We start from the raw sequence: 16,559 nt of genomic DNA, 5'->3' as shown, positions 1-16,559 counted from the left end.
AGAGGGAGAGGGTGTGACAAACCAGCTGGGATTTGTTTACGGTGGTGCCTAGATTCTAGCAACAGACCCATGGGGTTTGTGGGTGGAAATTCCCTAATTTGTCAGCCTCCCTGGACTGGGCTGGGGAAATGTGCCAGCCTCCGATACTGGAGTCTGAACCTACTAGCCAGAGGGCAACCGCCAGTGAGGCCCGGGCAGGTCACCCCATCCCATCCCATCCAAGTGCTGGCACTGGGGAGGCTGTTGGGATATCTGCCAGAGGCTCTATCACCTGTATCAGCCTCTGGCAAGTAGGTGAGTGTTGAATGTTCAGACCCCTCCCATCTCTCTCTGCTAGAAGGGGCGAGGGGCTCTCTCTGTCTCTTCCCTCCCCCTGATGCCTCCTGCCTGCTCTGATGGGGAGGGAGTGTGATCCTGCCTCCCAGAGCTTCCATGTGATTGGCCCTCTCCCCTGTGACTGGTGGGGTTGTCACTGGGCAGCAGGTGCAGAGTGGGGGGCTCTTTCTCTTTCAGGGGCTGGTGACTTTCGAGGAGGTGGCTGTGTATTTCACCAGGGAAGAGTGGGCTCTGCTGGACCCCACTTAGAGAGCCCTTTACAGACATGTCATGCAGGAGAACTACAAGAACGTGACCTCGCTGGGTAAGGATTCCCATCCCCTCAGTTCTTAGAAGGGGAAATGAAGAGTTAAGGTTCACAATACACCCTCAGCGTTGCCCTGTTTCAGCGACACCCCGAGAGGCCAGTGAGACGCAGACCAGTGCTCTGCCCTCACCGCTACAGAACACTTTGGGAGCAGAGCACCGGCGCAGGACAGCGCAAATGCTGACACCATCTCTTTGCTAAGGCAAAACTTGGGGTTAGGTCCGATGCAGGGAACAGAAGCTGCCTCCCCCCAGCCTGCTTTGAGACCCTGAGCCTACTGCACACAATCCATCTTGGACTTTCATAATGTCACCACCCCTTTACCCTTCCAATGAGGATTCCTTCTGAGTCCTTGCCTTCACTTACCCCTCACTGAGCCCCAGGGACCCCAGGCATGTATGGCACCAGCCTGCTGACAAACCTTGTGGCAAGAACACACCCTTGTGCGCCTTTATTGATGCTGCCTACACCACTCTGCACTGAAATGAGGAATACCTGTTCCTTCCAGTTTCATGTGCACCTCTCTCGGTGTCACAGCTCTGCCAAGCTAGTCCCTCCACTGTTCATGTAAAGCTACAGCTGGCACAGTGCACACTGCTGGAATGCCTGCGAATAAATGCCGGTGTTCACATCTGAGGGACACAACGCACAATGGCATGTGCTAAGTCCTTCCTTCTGTCAGTCAAGACATTTTAAGACCAAGGGAGACTATTCGGTCATCTAGTCTGACCTCCTGTGTAATATGGGCCAAGAGAGGTTGTGGGATCCTGGTCACTGGAGGTTTTGAAGAAGAGGTTAAACCGATGGTCTGTGTATACTTGGTCCTGCCTCATGGCTGGAGGATGGACTAACTGACACCTTGAGGTCCTTTTACCCCGTGTGTTTGTTATTTTATGATTCATGCTCCTAGCCCTTCACTTTGACCTTGTCTCCCTCTGGAGAATGGGGGCTTTATTTAGTAGGTTTTTTAATGAAAAATAAGCATGGGTCAGCTTCCCTCTCAATGTGCTTCGTTACTGACTGGGTGTGAAGGAGTGAATTCCTCTCCTGGGATGGAGGTGTAATTCCTGTTGAAGTAGCATAGGCCTGTCTCCATTTACATGGAAACACGATCGAGAACTGTCCGCGTATGAATGCAGCACACTGGACAATGCAAAGCCTCTCTCATGTGGCTGTAAATACCTACTGGCTGCAGCACCCCAGAAGAGACGGTGTTTATAAGGAGTCTGAAATCATTGAGAGTCGCTGAGGTGCCATCATGACACACAAGGGTGCTGCCTCCAAAATGCCCTGTCTCAGAGTGGTGGAGCTGTGGGGAACACCCTTCCAAACAGCAAAGCCTCGGAAGTAGCACATATTGGGATGTTTGCGCTGCCTTTGGGAGAGACCCTCCCAGTCTGGGTCCCCAGACTGGCCTTGGTGGCCTGTATGTAACTGCAAATATGTTGTAGGTTGGGCTGGAGCTCAGTCTCTTAAGCCTGAGCTGCAGTGTTTACACCAGCGTATGTGTATCCCTGGGGTACGCAGAGGTCTTCCAGAGTTGCTATAGCAAAATCACTAGCCAAGTCAGTACAGAGTAAAATTTCATACAATGACTTGTTTATACTGATCTATATAATATACATTGAAATGTAAGTATAATATTTATATTCCAATTATCTAGTTTATAATGATATGGTAAAAATGAGCAAGTCAGCAAATCATGGTGTGCGGTGACACTTTTGTATTTTATGTCTGATTTTGTAAGCAAGTAGTTTTTAAATGAGGTGTAACTCGGAGGTACGCAGGACAAATCAGACCCCTGAAACGAGCACAGTAGTGTGGAAAGCCACCGGTCTACACAACTATTTTTAACGTGCTAGCACCTACAGTGGAGCACCCATAGGGAGACACATCTCAAAGAACCATTGTTACTGCACAAGTTGAGTAACTTCTTCTTTTGCATGTTACCTGATCTCACTGGTTTTCTTTGCCCTGAGCAGGGTTCCCACTTTTCAAACCTGATGTCATCTCCCAGCTGGAACAAGAGGAAGAGCCGTGGGCCTCAGATTTCCAGGGCTCAGAGGAAAGAGATCCTGAGAGGCAGCTGCATGGGTGAGGGATCACTAAACCTACTCAGCTGTTGAAGGAAACAGCTGGGATTCCCAGCAAAGACCTTGTGAGGTCTCTGGGTTCAGGGTGGTCCTCAGCAGGTGTCCTGTCCTCAGGGCAGATACTGTTCCTGGCTTCCTACCCATCCTAACTCCTGGCAGTAGTTCTCTCCCCAGACTCCCTTCTCTCTGAGTGTTTCGGTGGGAACTGGATGCAGAATTGATCCTCTCCTCTCTCCCTGTTGGAGAAAAATCAGGGACTGAATTTCCCCATCTCCAGCTACAGTCTTGGCTTGTTCCCCCCTTTTCGCTTCCGGTTTCTGAGGTTTTCCTTTCTCTGTCCCGGCAGGTGAGGGGATGGTGAGAGAGACTGTGGAGCAGACACCTCAGCAGGAAGAGGAGCAAGTGGAAGCATGTGGGGCGTTGTTGCAAAGCTGCAAAGGGAGTGTGTCCAGGAGTTGTGAGCAGGGAAAAGGCTCTCGGGGCAGCACAGGCCAGAGAAGCGTCAGGGGAACCAGCCAGCGCAGAAAGTTGGAATATCTGTTCATTATCGGGAAACTCACAAAGGCCTCAAGGAAGCCACGGCCTGGCAGAGAATCCTGACGGGAGAGAGAAATAACACGGACTTTGAGTGTGGGAAAAAGTTCAGGAGGCACTTACACCATCAGAAAATCCACACAGGGGAGAAACCCCATGAATGCTGTGAGTGCGGGAAAACCTTCGCTCAGCGCTCACACCTTATTCGCCATCAGAGGAGGCACACAGGGGAGAAACCCTATGGATGCTGTGAGTGTGGGAAAACCTTCACTCGGAGTTCAGTCCTTTTCGCCATCAGAGGATCCACACAGGGGAGAAACCCTATGGATGCTGTGAGTGCGGGAAAACCTTTACTGAGAGCTCGCACCTTATTTGCCATCAGAGAATCCATAGAGGGCAGCGCCCCTAAGGATGCTGCGAGTGTGGGAAAACCTTCACTCAGCATTCAAATCTCATTGCGCATCAGAGGAGTCACACAAGGGAGAAACCCTATAAATGCCATGAGTGTGGGAAAACCTTCTCTTGGCACTCAGCCCTTCTAAAACATTGGAGGATCCACACAGCTGAGAAACCCTACAACTGCCGTGAGTTCGGGAAAACCTTCATTGACAACTCACACCTTACTTGGCATCAGAGAATCCACACCGGGGAGAACCCCTATGGATGCTGCGTGTGTGGGAAAACCTTCGCTCGGAAATCTGGCCTTATTACACATCAGAGGATCCACACGGGAGAAACCCTATGAATGCCGTGAGTGCGGGAAAACCTTCCATCAGAGCTTTTCTCTTATGCATCACCAGAGAAGGTGCAAGGGAGATAAACACCATGAAAATCTTGTCTAGGACTCGGGAAAGATTTTTTTCCCCCCTTTTCCTAATTCTGAAGTAGTGAACTTTAAGGCAGCATTTGTGGCATCTCAGCTCCCTCACCACTGGACACAACCTCCATCACTTTTCCTAGTCTAACCAATTTTGGAGCATCACGTTTATACTTTTCCTCCCACTGCAGTGATTGTTAGTCACCAGGTTCCCCCATTAGGGACAGATTGCCTCATTCCCAGATTGCACTGGGTTCTGCTGAATAGCAGTTGTGTCTTGTACCCTTTTTCCTCAATGTAAATATAACAGAGAAGGATCGGGGATAGAGGGTGTGATGAAGTGGGGATTTTCCCTTGTTATGTTGTATGTGAGCCTATGTGAGTTTTACATGAATACTGTGTGTGCCTCAGTTTCCCTGTGTGCTGCACCAATACCTCGGTGGTGGGAATCGGGGTGTGTGACTCCGACGAAGTGGGAATGTTCTCAATGTTTTCTTTGAATACTGGGTGGGTGCCTCTGGGAGTGGGGAGTATTGGCCTGGGAAGGTAGCAGGGGAGGTTTATTGGGACTGGCTGCATTGGGGATGGGAGACTTTGCTTGAGGGAAGCTATCTGAGCATGTAACATGAGAACCCAGGAGGGAGGTTGGAGCCAGGTGACACCTGTGCCCGAGAAACTGGACAGAGGCTGGGTGAGAGGCTGGAGGGAGGTTCAGTTTGGAGATGGCTGGGGAAATGGAGCGAAGCCAGATGAGGCTCTGGTCTTCCTGCCTCCCCAGAATGGACCCGGCCGAGGGGTCCCATTCTCTGTACCTACAAGCTCTGTTTTAGACCATGCTCCTGTAATCTAATAAACCTCTGTTTTACTGTCTGGCTGAGAGTCACGTCTGACTGCGAAATTGGTGTGCAGGACCCTGTGGCTTTCCCAGGACCCCACCTGTGTGGGGCTTGCTGTGGGAAGTGTACGGTGGGGCAGCGGATGCTGAATGCTCTGGAGCCAGACCCAGGAAGGTGGAAGCTGCGTAAGCTTCTTGCCCTGGAGACAGTCTGCTCAGAGAGAGGAGGCTTCCGCAGAGTCCTGACCGGTTTCATAGGGAGCAGTTCCAGAGCATCACCTGATGGCTCCATGACACCAGCTAGAATTTATCTTCTCTACTTTCTACAGTTCCACCACTCAATGTGTCCTATCATTCAGGGTTCTCAGCCCTCTGTTTGTGGTTTACAATTTGTTTTCTTTGCTCTTAAACAGTAATTTAGGGCCTGAGATGAAAGTGTCACAGACCTGGATGGACCTCAAATACAGTGAGATCATTTGGAGTTGAAATCCCCAGTTTGTCAACGGTTGGCAAAGCCTGTTGTAGGACTTTACCTACTGATATGGGATTGTTTGCAGATGGGGAGGGTGGCTGGTTGGTTTTGTTTTGTTTTTTCCATTACCACTATGCTAGAACTTGTGTAAATAATATGACTTGATACTAATGAGAGCAGGAGGTTTGAACTGCTCAGAGGAGAATGCAATGGGAGAATCTCTTGTCCTGATTCTGAGTCGTCATATTTAACCTGCTCTGGAATTTCTAGTTCTATGAAACTGGCTGTATCTTGTGTGATGTGGGTTTTTTTCCTCTTAAAGGATATTGGGTCACATAAGCAGATACTAATTTTATTTGCCAAACTGTGGCTCAGGTTTATTGGGGACTTTGAGAAAATGCCCATTTACTGAAATAGTCATTTCTTATTTTGTTTGCTTTTTCTCTGCTCCCTCCATGACAACATGGAGAAACTTCAAATTCAGTTCAGTCACCAGGAGAGACCACTCCAAGGTCTTGGACATACTAACTGTTGTTAAATCTCCAGTCGGAAATGGGGTGGGGCTAGTTCATCAAGTTGTGCAACTAATTGAGGTGAGGGACGGAGGGTCTCTTTCCTCCATGGCTGATTGGCCTTTGTGGGTGGCGGGGAAGATGGAGGGTCTTGTGCTTTCTCCCCCTGTGGAGGGAGGAGGCAGAACCTCGGAGCTGCCAGTGCGGGGTGAGAAACAAGCTGGGACCTCCCCTCAGTATGTGCAACAGCGAGCGTCAGAGGGAGCGTCGCTGACCGATGCTGCCAGGGGAGCAGCCAAATGTGCAGTGAGGGGGACGGGTGACCCTGCCGGGACTGGGGACAGTAGGTTACGGGGTTTTCCTCAGCCATTCCCCCCCCTCAGCTTTGCTTCCCCTCCCTGGTTTCTGTGCCTCAATTTTCTCCCCTGAAACCATTTCAGCCCCTGCTCCTCTCCCCCAGGCCCTCACCCCTCTCCCCTAGATCAAGCTCCCTAACCCCACCTCCGGGGGCATGTGCCCCCCATCCCAAATCCCCTCATTTCCCTGTATCCCCTTGACCCCTGCTGCCCCAGCTCCTCCCCCAACCCCTCACCTACCCCTTCCTCCTCCTCCTCCCCCCAAATCCCTTCATTTCCCCGTATCCGCTTCACCCCTCCCGCCCCAGCTCTTCCCCCAGCCGTCACCTGCCCCCTTCACTCCTCGCAAATCCCCTCATCTCCCTGTATCCCCTTCACTCCTCCCCCCACCACTCACCTACCCCTTCCTCCTCCTCCCAAAACCCCTCATCTCCCCAAATCCCCTTCACTCCTCCCACCCCAGCTCCTCCCCCACCCGCCCCCTTCACTCCTCCCAAATCCCCTCATCTCCCTGTATCCCCTTCACTCCTCCCCCACCCCTTCCTCCTCCTCCTCCCAAATCCCCTCATCTCCCTGTATCCCCTTCACTCCTCCTGCCCCAGCTCCTCTGCATCCCTCACCTACACCCCTCCTCCTCCCAAATCCCCTCACCCCCGTATCCCCTTCACCCCTCCTGCCCCAGCTCCGCCCCCATCCCTCACCTGCCCCCTTCCTCCTCCTCCCAAATCCCCTCATCTCCCTGTATCCCCTTCACTCTTCCTGCCCCAGCTTGTCCCCCATCCCTTACCTACACCCCTCCTCCTCCTCCCCCCAAATCCCCTCATCTCCCTGTATCCCCTTGGTGGCTGTGATTGTGGTGTGATTCAGGTGTGATGGGGTGTGAAAGGGGTGTAATTCGGGTGTGAGGAAGAGTCATTGGGGTGAGGGGGTGTCATTGGGGTTTGATCCCCAGGTCCCCGCTTCACCCTCTCTCCCCCGCCCTCCCCCATTACCACGGGCCCAGCTGAGGCCTGCCCGGGGGGGTGGGGGAGGGCGGGAGGGAAGAGTCGCGCCGCAGGGGCTTGTGGGAGACGTGCTGCCACCGCGGCTCGACGGGAGGGGGCGGGGCCGGAAACGGGAGTGGTGGGAAGAGGAAGTGACGTCACCAACCAGTATAACACCCGTGAAGCACTCGGGGCTCCCAACTTTCTCCACCCCCCGGGCTCCTCACCCCCCCCGGTCCTGGGCCTCCACCCCTCCCCCCTTTCCTCCCCACAACCCCCCCCGGGCTCTTCACCCCCTTCTCCTCCCTCCAACCCACACCCAGGCTCCTCACCCCCCCGGTTCTGGGTCTCCTCCCCCCCTCTCCTCCCTCCAACCCCCCTCGGGTCTCCTCTTCTCCTCCCTGAACCCACCCCCAGGCTCCTCACCCCCGCCCTGTTCCTAGGCCTCCAACCCCCCACTTCTCCTCCCTCCAACCCCCCTCGGGTCTCCTCTTCTCCTCCCTGAACCCACCCCCAGGCTCCTCACCCCCGCCCTGTTCCTAGGCCTCCAACCCCCCACTTCTCCTCCCTCCAACCCCCCTCGGGTCTCCTCTTCTCCTCCCTGAACCCACCCCCAGGCTCCTCACCCCCGCCCTGTTCCTAGGCCTCCAACCCCCCACTTCTCCTCCCTCCAACCCCCCTCGGGTCTCCTCTTCTCCTCCCTGAACCCACCCCCAGGCTCCTCATCCCCGCCCCGTTCCTAGGCCTCCACCCCCCCACTTCTCCTCCCTGCAACCCACACCCAGGCTCCTCACCCCCCCCGGTTCTGGGTCTCCTCCCCCCCTTCTCCTCCCTCCACCCCCCCTCCCGGGTCTCCCCTTCTCCCTCCAACTTCCCTTAAACCTCCTACCTTCAGCCAGGGGCCCCTCACCCCCCTTCTCCTCCCTGAACCCACCCCCAGGCTCCTCATCCCCGCCCCGTTCCTAGGCCTCCACCCCCCCACTTCTCCTCCCTCCAACCCACCCCCAGGCTCCTCAACTCCCCCCCCCCCCCCCGGTCCTAGGCCTCCTTCCTCCAACCCCCCTTAAACCTCCTACCTTCAGCCAGGGGCCTCTCAGCCCCCCTTCTCCCTCCAACCCCCCCCCCCGGTTCTGGGCCTCCAGGCCCCCCTGGGCTCCTCAGCCCCCCCTTAAACCTCCTCCCTCAGCTATGGGCTCCTCCCTCAGCCCCCCCCTTAGTCCACCCTCCAACCCCCCCACTGATGTGCCCTTCAGACTCCCCTTAATCCTCCCTCCAACCCCTGCAGTCATGGGCCCCTCAGCCCCCCTTTCTCCTTCCACCCCCCCGGGCCCCTCAGCCCCCCCTGGTCCTGGGCCTCCAGCCCCCCTTCTCCCTCCAACTCCCCCCACAGGCCCCTCAGTCCCTTTCTTCTCCTCCCTCCAACCCCCACCCTGGTCGTGGGCCCTTCATGCCCCCCCTTCTCCTTCCACCCCCCCAGTCATGGGCCACTGACCCCACCGTCCTCCCTCCAACCCCCTCAGTCGTGGGCCCCTCAGCCCCCCCTTCTCCTTCCTCTAACCCCCTGTTCTTGGACCCCTCAGCCCCCCCTTCTCTTTCCACCCCCCAGTCATGGGCCACTGACCCCACCCTCCTCCTTCCAACCCCTTCAGTCATGGGCCCCTCAGCCTCCCCCTTTCTCCATCCAACCCCCCAGCCCATCTCTCCAATCATTGGGCTCCTCAGCCCCCGTTTTGCCTTCCTCCACTCCCCGAACCGACCCCAATCTGCCCCGTCATCCCTACTCTTCTCCCATCTAGTCCTCTTTCTGTGGGGGCCCTTCAGCCCCCATTTCTCTCCAACACCCACCCAGCTCACCACAACCTGCACCCCAGCCCATTCCTCCTCCCGTAGGGACTGCTCGGCACCCCCAGTTCATCCCCCTTTTCTCCTCCCTTGAACACTCCTCAATCTCCACCCCCAGTCCCTCTCTCCATCTATGGAGTCCCTGAGCGCCTTTCTCTCCTTCCCCAACCCCCTCCCCCAGTCCACTTCAACCATTTCTCCTCAACCCTGGGACCCCCATCATCTTCAGTGCATTCCAGCCTGCCCCACAGTGAGACCCATTCAGCCTCCTCCAACCTGCTCCCAAGGCTTGCCAGCTCTCCGCTCACCTCACCCAACCTGCCACCTGCACGTGCACTCGTGGCCCAGCCGTCGTTCAGTCTGCACATTCCCTCGGATGACTGATAGATTTATCATCTCATTATTGTTTAGTCCAGGGGTCGGCAACCTTTCAGAAGTGCTGTGCCGAGTCATCGTTTATTCACTCTAAGGTTTTGTGTGCCAGTAATACATTTTAATGGTTTTAGAAGGTCTCTTTCTATCAGTCTATATTATATAACTAAACTATTGTATGTAAAGTAAACAAGGTTTTCAAAATGTTTAAGCGTCATTTAAAATGAAATTAAAATGTTGATCTTATGCCACAGCCTGCTCAGCCCACTGCCAGCCTGGGGTTCTGTTCACCTAGGTGGGCAGCAGGCTGAGCAGGGCCTGTGGCCAGGACCCCAGACCTGGGGGGCGTTCAGGGGTCAGGGCTGGGGTGTAGGGCAGAATGCTGAGTGTGTGGGAGGGTCAGGGCAGAGATATGGGGGGTGTAGGGCAGAAGGCTGTGTGTGTGTGGGGGTCAGGGCAGAAGGCTGAGTGTGTGGGGGTCGGCAGAAGGCTGTGTGGGGAGGGGGTCAGGGCAGAGGGCTGGGGTGCTCGGCTTGTGGGGGTGCTCCCAGCCCCCTGCCCTGAGCGGCTCATGGCAGGGGGCTGGAAGGGATGTGTCCTCTTCCACCCCCTTCCCCAAGGCTCCATCCCTACCTCTCTCTGTCTCCTTTAAGGAGCTGTGCACATGCTGCTGCTCTTCCCCCTGCCCCTCACAAGGGCCATCAGATGATTGGCGCAGGGAGGGAGAGGGGGCAGGGCAGGAAAGCACCATGCTGGGGGAAGAAGAGGGGGAGGGGGAAACTTGGCTGCTGCAGGACCAAGCTTCTGCCTCCTGCCCCACAGGGGAGAACGGTGGGCGGGGGGGGGGGGGCTGAGTTAGGCTAGTGGCTGGGACTGTGGCAGGAAGCTGCTTGCTGCTCAAAATCAGCTTGCGTGCCGTAGGTTGTCAACCCCTGGTTTAGTCCCTTATGGTGGGCCTGGGAATGTTGGGCCCAGGACTGTGACTGAGCATTAGGGGCCCTCCCAAATAATATCTATGAATAATGTGGATATGGCACATATATGTTTGTAGTGTATACAGGCATATATGTGTAATGTGTGTGTATACATAGAAAAGCAATTTATATCCAAGCAGAACAATTCTTTCCCAATTTGTTGTTGTAGTTTGGCCCTGATACTGCAGATAGCAACCCACTTTTATTAGGGCAATGACAGTTGCCATTTGGTTCGGTATTAATAGTAGGCTGAGTGTTTTGAAATACTGGGGGAGGGATTGTGATAATGTATGTGAGAAGTAAAACAGAAATTTGGAGTAGTGACATTACCACTGAGGCCTGTTATATATAACTATCTTGTGATTGGTTACTACACAGCACTGCCCATCCAGGTTATAAATGACCCCTCCTGCTGGTTGTCACCCTCCAGAAAGCTTCACTGGGCAGGAAAGGGAGCAGAGCTTCTCTGCTCCATTGCTCAAACTGCTCTGTGCTACACCAGGAGTTGATGTAGATCCAGTTGCTTCATACGGCTGCTGTCTCCCAGATAAATTGGTTACTGTCCATTCAGTAGGTTATCAAATATTGTTGTCAGGATTTAATATTGGTACCCAGACACTGAACAAGATTGTTTTGAATAATGTGTGCCTCAGTTTAGGATGTCGTGTCACTGACCCAAATTATGACTCCTACTAACAGGCAATTTGTTCACCCAATTTGCAATTATTATGTAACTTTTTGTTTACCAGTTTGTTTGTTTCTTTGCCTTCACGATGTTTGCTGCTGTTTGTTTAAGTTTTAGCTGTGTGTTGGTTAAACAATTTAGCAAGGTTATGCACCTTGTAAATGTTGTAAAGCAATAGTACACATTACAATAATACAGTAATACAGCAACAATACAGTTTTTACACAGTAACCAAGTTAAAATTAATGGTTTTTAGCTGATTGTTACCTTAATGGTCCATATATGGCAAGTAGAGGTGTATTTGACCAGTCTCTTATTTATAAAGCACTTTATTTTTCTTTTCTTGATGCTTTGGGGGTTTCTTCACTATATACTGATATCCGTTGGTTTCTTCAGGGTGTGATATTTTCTGGTGGCTTTGGTCTGTGGGATGCAACTTAAACTTTTTACTATGTTAACTAACAAGTTTGTTTTTCCTTTTTTGTTTTCAGTAACCCAAACTTACTACATTGTAAACAAACTGAGTTAAACTGTGTATTAAGAACAATGTAATTTATAACGCAAGGTGTACTTTTGCAATTGTTGTCTAGACATTCATTTTCCTTTGAGGTGCATTACTAATATTTCATAGTAAACATAATGTTTAATGGCTAAAATAAATGCTCACAACCTTCCACGAGAAGGTATGTCGCTTTCACTTGCTGAACACTTTGTTTTCAGGAAAAGAGTTAGTAACAACATTTTAACAAGCTTTTTAGAGTTAATTTGCTTGTGATACCAACTTCACTTTTGTTAACTGTTTAGAAGCACAAACTTTAACCACTACTACTTCCCATTAACATACCATAACAAAAGAAAAGCGTATCAAATTAAACCAAAATAAATTTTAAATACAGGTTCATGCAAATACTTTGAAGGTATTAATCTTTGATGCTTTGTGTTTGGGAGTCAAAAGCGGAAACTTGTTGAAAACGTGGAGACCTGTTGACATTGTTTGGTTAACTTTATTCATAAATTTTTTGCTATCACATTCTTATAGCTATATTTAAAAGTACAAACAAGTTTATAAAAAGCCCAAACAAGAAATTAAGGTAAAGATAATATTAACAAAATGTCAATGTTGAGGTTTCCCCTTATCTTTTTTCTTTGAATAACAATAAAACATACTTAAAAACCAAAAGTGTTTTCAAAAGGAGAATCCTTTTTGTTTGCAATTGCATTATTTCTTGAGGCATAAATATATGTACATATATTTGTAACTGAAACCTTTTTGAACTTTGCATAAAAAATTGGTGTTAATAATATTATGATTATACTCCAACCATGATTTTAAAATAGTGTGGTACCACATATACATATATTTTTAAAAAGGGGATTAAATTGACTTTTGTTGCAACAAAATAAAAATAATAAAAAATAGTCACATGACATAACATATAGGACAAACTTATAATTAAAAAGAAATGGCGCCAGAATTCTATTCATAACTATACAAAATTAGGTAAACAAAAATAAAAATGGTTAAACATTTGAGTAAACAAATTATTACCTTATTTAAAACTTGTAATATAAATAAAAAGATATTAATATATGGCAAATGTATTGTATTAATTTGGTAGCAAGGAATTTTGCATTACTTTATATTTAACATTATTTTAAACTCTGCTATATTAGTGCATGGTTAGGATTAGAAGCAGAGTCTGCATTTCTGTTGCTTGCCAACCGTATCTTCAAGAAAGGTAGGAATAATTCCAGCGGTTGCATTCCTGAAGGGTTAAAATAATAAATTCACTGGATTTATTTAAAGTAAAGGTTTTACCTTGTTTTCTTTTTGTTTTGTTTTTTTCAGTTGCTTCATCCTTTGGAGGCTTCTGTAAAAAGTACAACTTTTAACTTTTAAAACCAAGAGCTGAAATGAGGAGAGGCGGGAGAAGGGGGGGGGGGTGGAGAGCGACCTAGGAAAGCAGTGAGACCTGAGCCAAGAGAGATTAATGCCATCAAGGTACTTGAAAGTACGGGCAGCAGCAGCAGTGCATTTAGCAAAGTGAGGAGGCACAAAAAGGAAAAAACGTAACTGGTATGTACACACATTTGAGAAGTTCTATTTTTAGATATGAGCGCGGAATGTGGTTCTGTGGGTCAAAGCATTTGGGAACCTACACAGTAGGGAACCGCAGCCCTGGTTTTTATTCTGGCTTTGAGAGGAGAATTGGAGTAGTTACCTGCTCTTGTAAAACCTGAATTTGTTACCCCAGTGTCTGTTGCTTTTGTGTGCGTGCCAGATGGATAATGGGAGTGCCCTTTTTTTGCTGCAGTTAACTGTTTTTGGGCAACTCCATGTGTTGATGCGTCAATTCTAGGTGTTAATCCACTTAATTTTGGGTATTTTACTGTGAAATTCTTTTTTATTCACTCCCCTGTAGTCGAGTCGCAGCTCCTGGCTCCTAATGTGCTCTGTGAACTGTTCCATATTTTCCTTCATCTGATTTACCAGTTCAGTGAGAGTATTGTGTGCTACTCTTTCCTGCCATGCACTTGCTTGTCCCGTTCTGACAGGCACCAGCTTCGGTCTCAGTTTAACCGGAACCTGGCTGTTTTCATAAGGTGGTGATTGCAATGCAGTGGACCCCGTTTCATCTTTTCATTTTGCTAGGGCCCCCTTTTTCCATTTCTGTCCCCATTCTTCAGGCACAGGGGAGCTACCTGAAGCCTCCTCTTCACCACCAGTATTTATAATGGGACGGCACATGTATTTTTTGTAGGTTGCTTGCAGCTGTTTGCAATGTTTTATTTTCCTGCTATATTTGCTCGAGCCTATCATGACTCTGGGCCACCTGTTGCCCTGCTAAAAGAGCTTGGGCTTCCCAGTGCTTGACTGCCCGAGTTGCCTCTTCTACGTTCCCTGTTTTTTCCATTACTGGTCGGGCCAGTATGGTGGCGTGCTGTTTGAGCCATCTATCCGCCATAGACGTTAGTTGCAAAATTCTTGATTTTTTACTTTTATTATTTTTTAGAGCCTCGGTTTCTACCGTTGCTCTTGTCAAGGTTCCTTCCCCACTCTGAACTTTAGGTTACAGATGTGGGGACCTGCATGAGAACCCCTAAGCTTAATTACCAGCGTAGATTTGGTTGCTGACAGTTTGGTTACACAGAGCCACCTGAAGGCTCAGTGTGGGGCATGGTCTTTCTCTCTTTTATTATAGTTCTTATCTGCTATTTTGTTCCCAAAACCAGATTTAAATAAAATGCAAAGTCGTGGCTGCAGCAGGGCAGTGAAAGCCAGGAGAATGGGAAAAGATTTTAAAACAGTTTACATTTTGTAAAGCATTGAGTTACCTTAAGGGTTAAATGCTCAATACCAAAGTTAAACAACACTAGTTACCTGTGTCTGGCAAATATGTTGTTTGGTTTTGCAACTTTGAATGGAAGATTTCAAATGGATTGTAGTGTTAGTATTTAACACCACATCAATTCATTTACCCCGAGTGGCCCAAAGAGTCACTGTTGCTCCAGGAGAGAAATGTTCTGTGCATTTCCCCAAATGGCTGCCCAGTGTCACTGCTGCTGCTTAAGGAATTGCTGTGTGAGTACCGCAGGTGGCAACACATTATCACTGTTCATCCATGAGGGAAATGCTTTGTGCATTAACCCGAGTGGCCATCGGTTGTCACTGTTTCTCCTTGAGGGAAACACTCTGTTCATTACCTGGATTTGCCACTCAGCGTCACTTTTGCTCCATGGGGATAATACTTTGTGCGTTACTCCGAGTGGCCACCCAGGCCTGGTCCACACTACAGCGTTAAATCGATTTAACGCTGTACCCGTCCACACTACAAGGCACTTTAAATCAATTTTAAGGGCTCTTAAAATCAATTTCTGTACTCCTCCCCAACGAGAGGAGTAACTTTAAAATCGATATCACTATATCGATTTAGGGTTAGTGTGGACGGAAATCGAAGTTATTGGTCTCATTCTTTTACTGAGCTACCCAGAGTGCACCGCTCTGGAAATCGATGGTAGCCTAGGACCATGGACGCACACCACCGAATTAATGTGCCCTAGTGTGGACGCGTAAAATCGATTTTATAAAACCAGTTTCCCTAAGGGAAATGCTTTGGTATTACCCCGATGGGGCATCTGGTGTCACGGCTGCTCCACGAGAAATTATCACTCAGTCTCTGTTCAAGGGGTGGGGTGATGGGGATGGGATGGGAGAGGGAGGCAGGGATGGGGGCAAGATTTCACCCACCAACAGAGCTTTGTGTACTGATGGCTCATGCTTGGCTTTTGCAGCTGTTCTTGCAGAGGAAATATCCAGGAAACCCAGCCAGAGGAGAAACTGGCAGATGTGGACCTGAGCAGCTTGGACGTCCTTCTAAGCAGACATGAACAGTCCTCAGATTTCTGCCTCCCGCTTAACTGGCTGTGAGTAAGAGGTGAGTGCTTTCAATTCCTCATCTGTACTCGGTGTAGTATTCTTCACAGGCTGTGTGCTTCCTCGTTGAGTACGTGACTATTTTAAGTGTAGGTGCAACAGACTCATTTTTCGTTGTAGTTCTAAAGATGTAATGGAAAGAGAGTTGAGGGTGGAGCTTCACTATGTGGGAGAGGCGAAAAGAAGAGCCTCTGAGACATTGCAGCCTGAGATGGTAACTTGCGTGTCTTGTGCTGGGTTTAGTACCAGGTGAAAAGAAGTCGCACGTCAGAGTCTGCTGCCCTCATGCGATGGAAAGCGAGCGAGAGCGATGAGACCTTGAGTATTGTTTCTTGCCACACACAGCCATCCATCTGAGAGCGGAACAGATGCCACTGTCACTGAGATAAGTGTTTTGCTGAGAGTTCTGCTCACGGCCCACCTGGCTCCAGGTAGAGAAGCCCTGTTAGCTGGGGCTGGGTTTGTAAAAAAATGATCCTCACTAGCTGTGGTTATGAAGGAGACATTTTCAGGGCTTGCTCATTTCTCTGTCTAGTAGCAGTGTGTCATCTGCAGCAGAAGGTTGCATCTAAGAGGATGACTCCAGTGGTGAGTTGCTTGCCTCCGTCCCATGTTTTTCTTTCTTTCACTCCCTCTTCTCTACTGTGTTGGCCAGCACACTCTCTCTCTCTGTCCTTGCCTTTCCTTGTGCTGTCTCCCTTCTTAGGACATGGGCAGGAGTGCTAGGTGTGCATCCCCACAGGTTGTGTCTCAGTTGCCATGACGAAGTAGGAGAGGATGAAAATCATGCAGGGTAGTGGATAGTGGAGCAGTTTCTGTCGGTGTTAACTCCATCTCTGTTAATCGAGTGGGGCTCTTGTAGATGGAATGGGAGTGGGAGGCAGGGATGAGGGCATTAATAGAGCTCTGCATAGTGATAGTTCTTGCTTGGCTTTATTAGTTTGCAGAGGAATTGTCCAGGAGCCCTCGCCCGAGGAGATACTGGCAGAGGTGGACCTGAGCTGCC

General features: G+C 50.0%; 1 pseudogene; it reads left to right on the top strand.

Annotated features, from left to right (window-relative positions):
• LOC115643156 overlaps positions 1 to 4,932 on the top strand; it is a 50,856-nt pseudogene extending 45,924 nt beyond the window's left edge.
• Positions 4,933 to 16,559: the final 11,627 nt, after the last annotated feature.

The sequence above is a fragment of the Gopherus evgoodei genome, unplaced genomic scaffold (genome assembly GCF_007399415.2).
Source record: "Gopherus evgoodei ecotype Sinaloan lineage unplaced genomic scaffold, rGopEvg1_v1.p scaffold_51_arrow_ctg1, whole genome shotgun sequence".
Classification (NCBI taxonomy): Eukaryota; Metazoa; Chordata; order Testudines; family Testudinidae; genus Gopherus; species Gopherus evgoodei.
The sequence above is the reverse complement of the archived record's forward strand: the minus strand, read 5'-3'. Positions and strand labels throughout refer to the sequence as shown.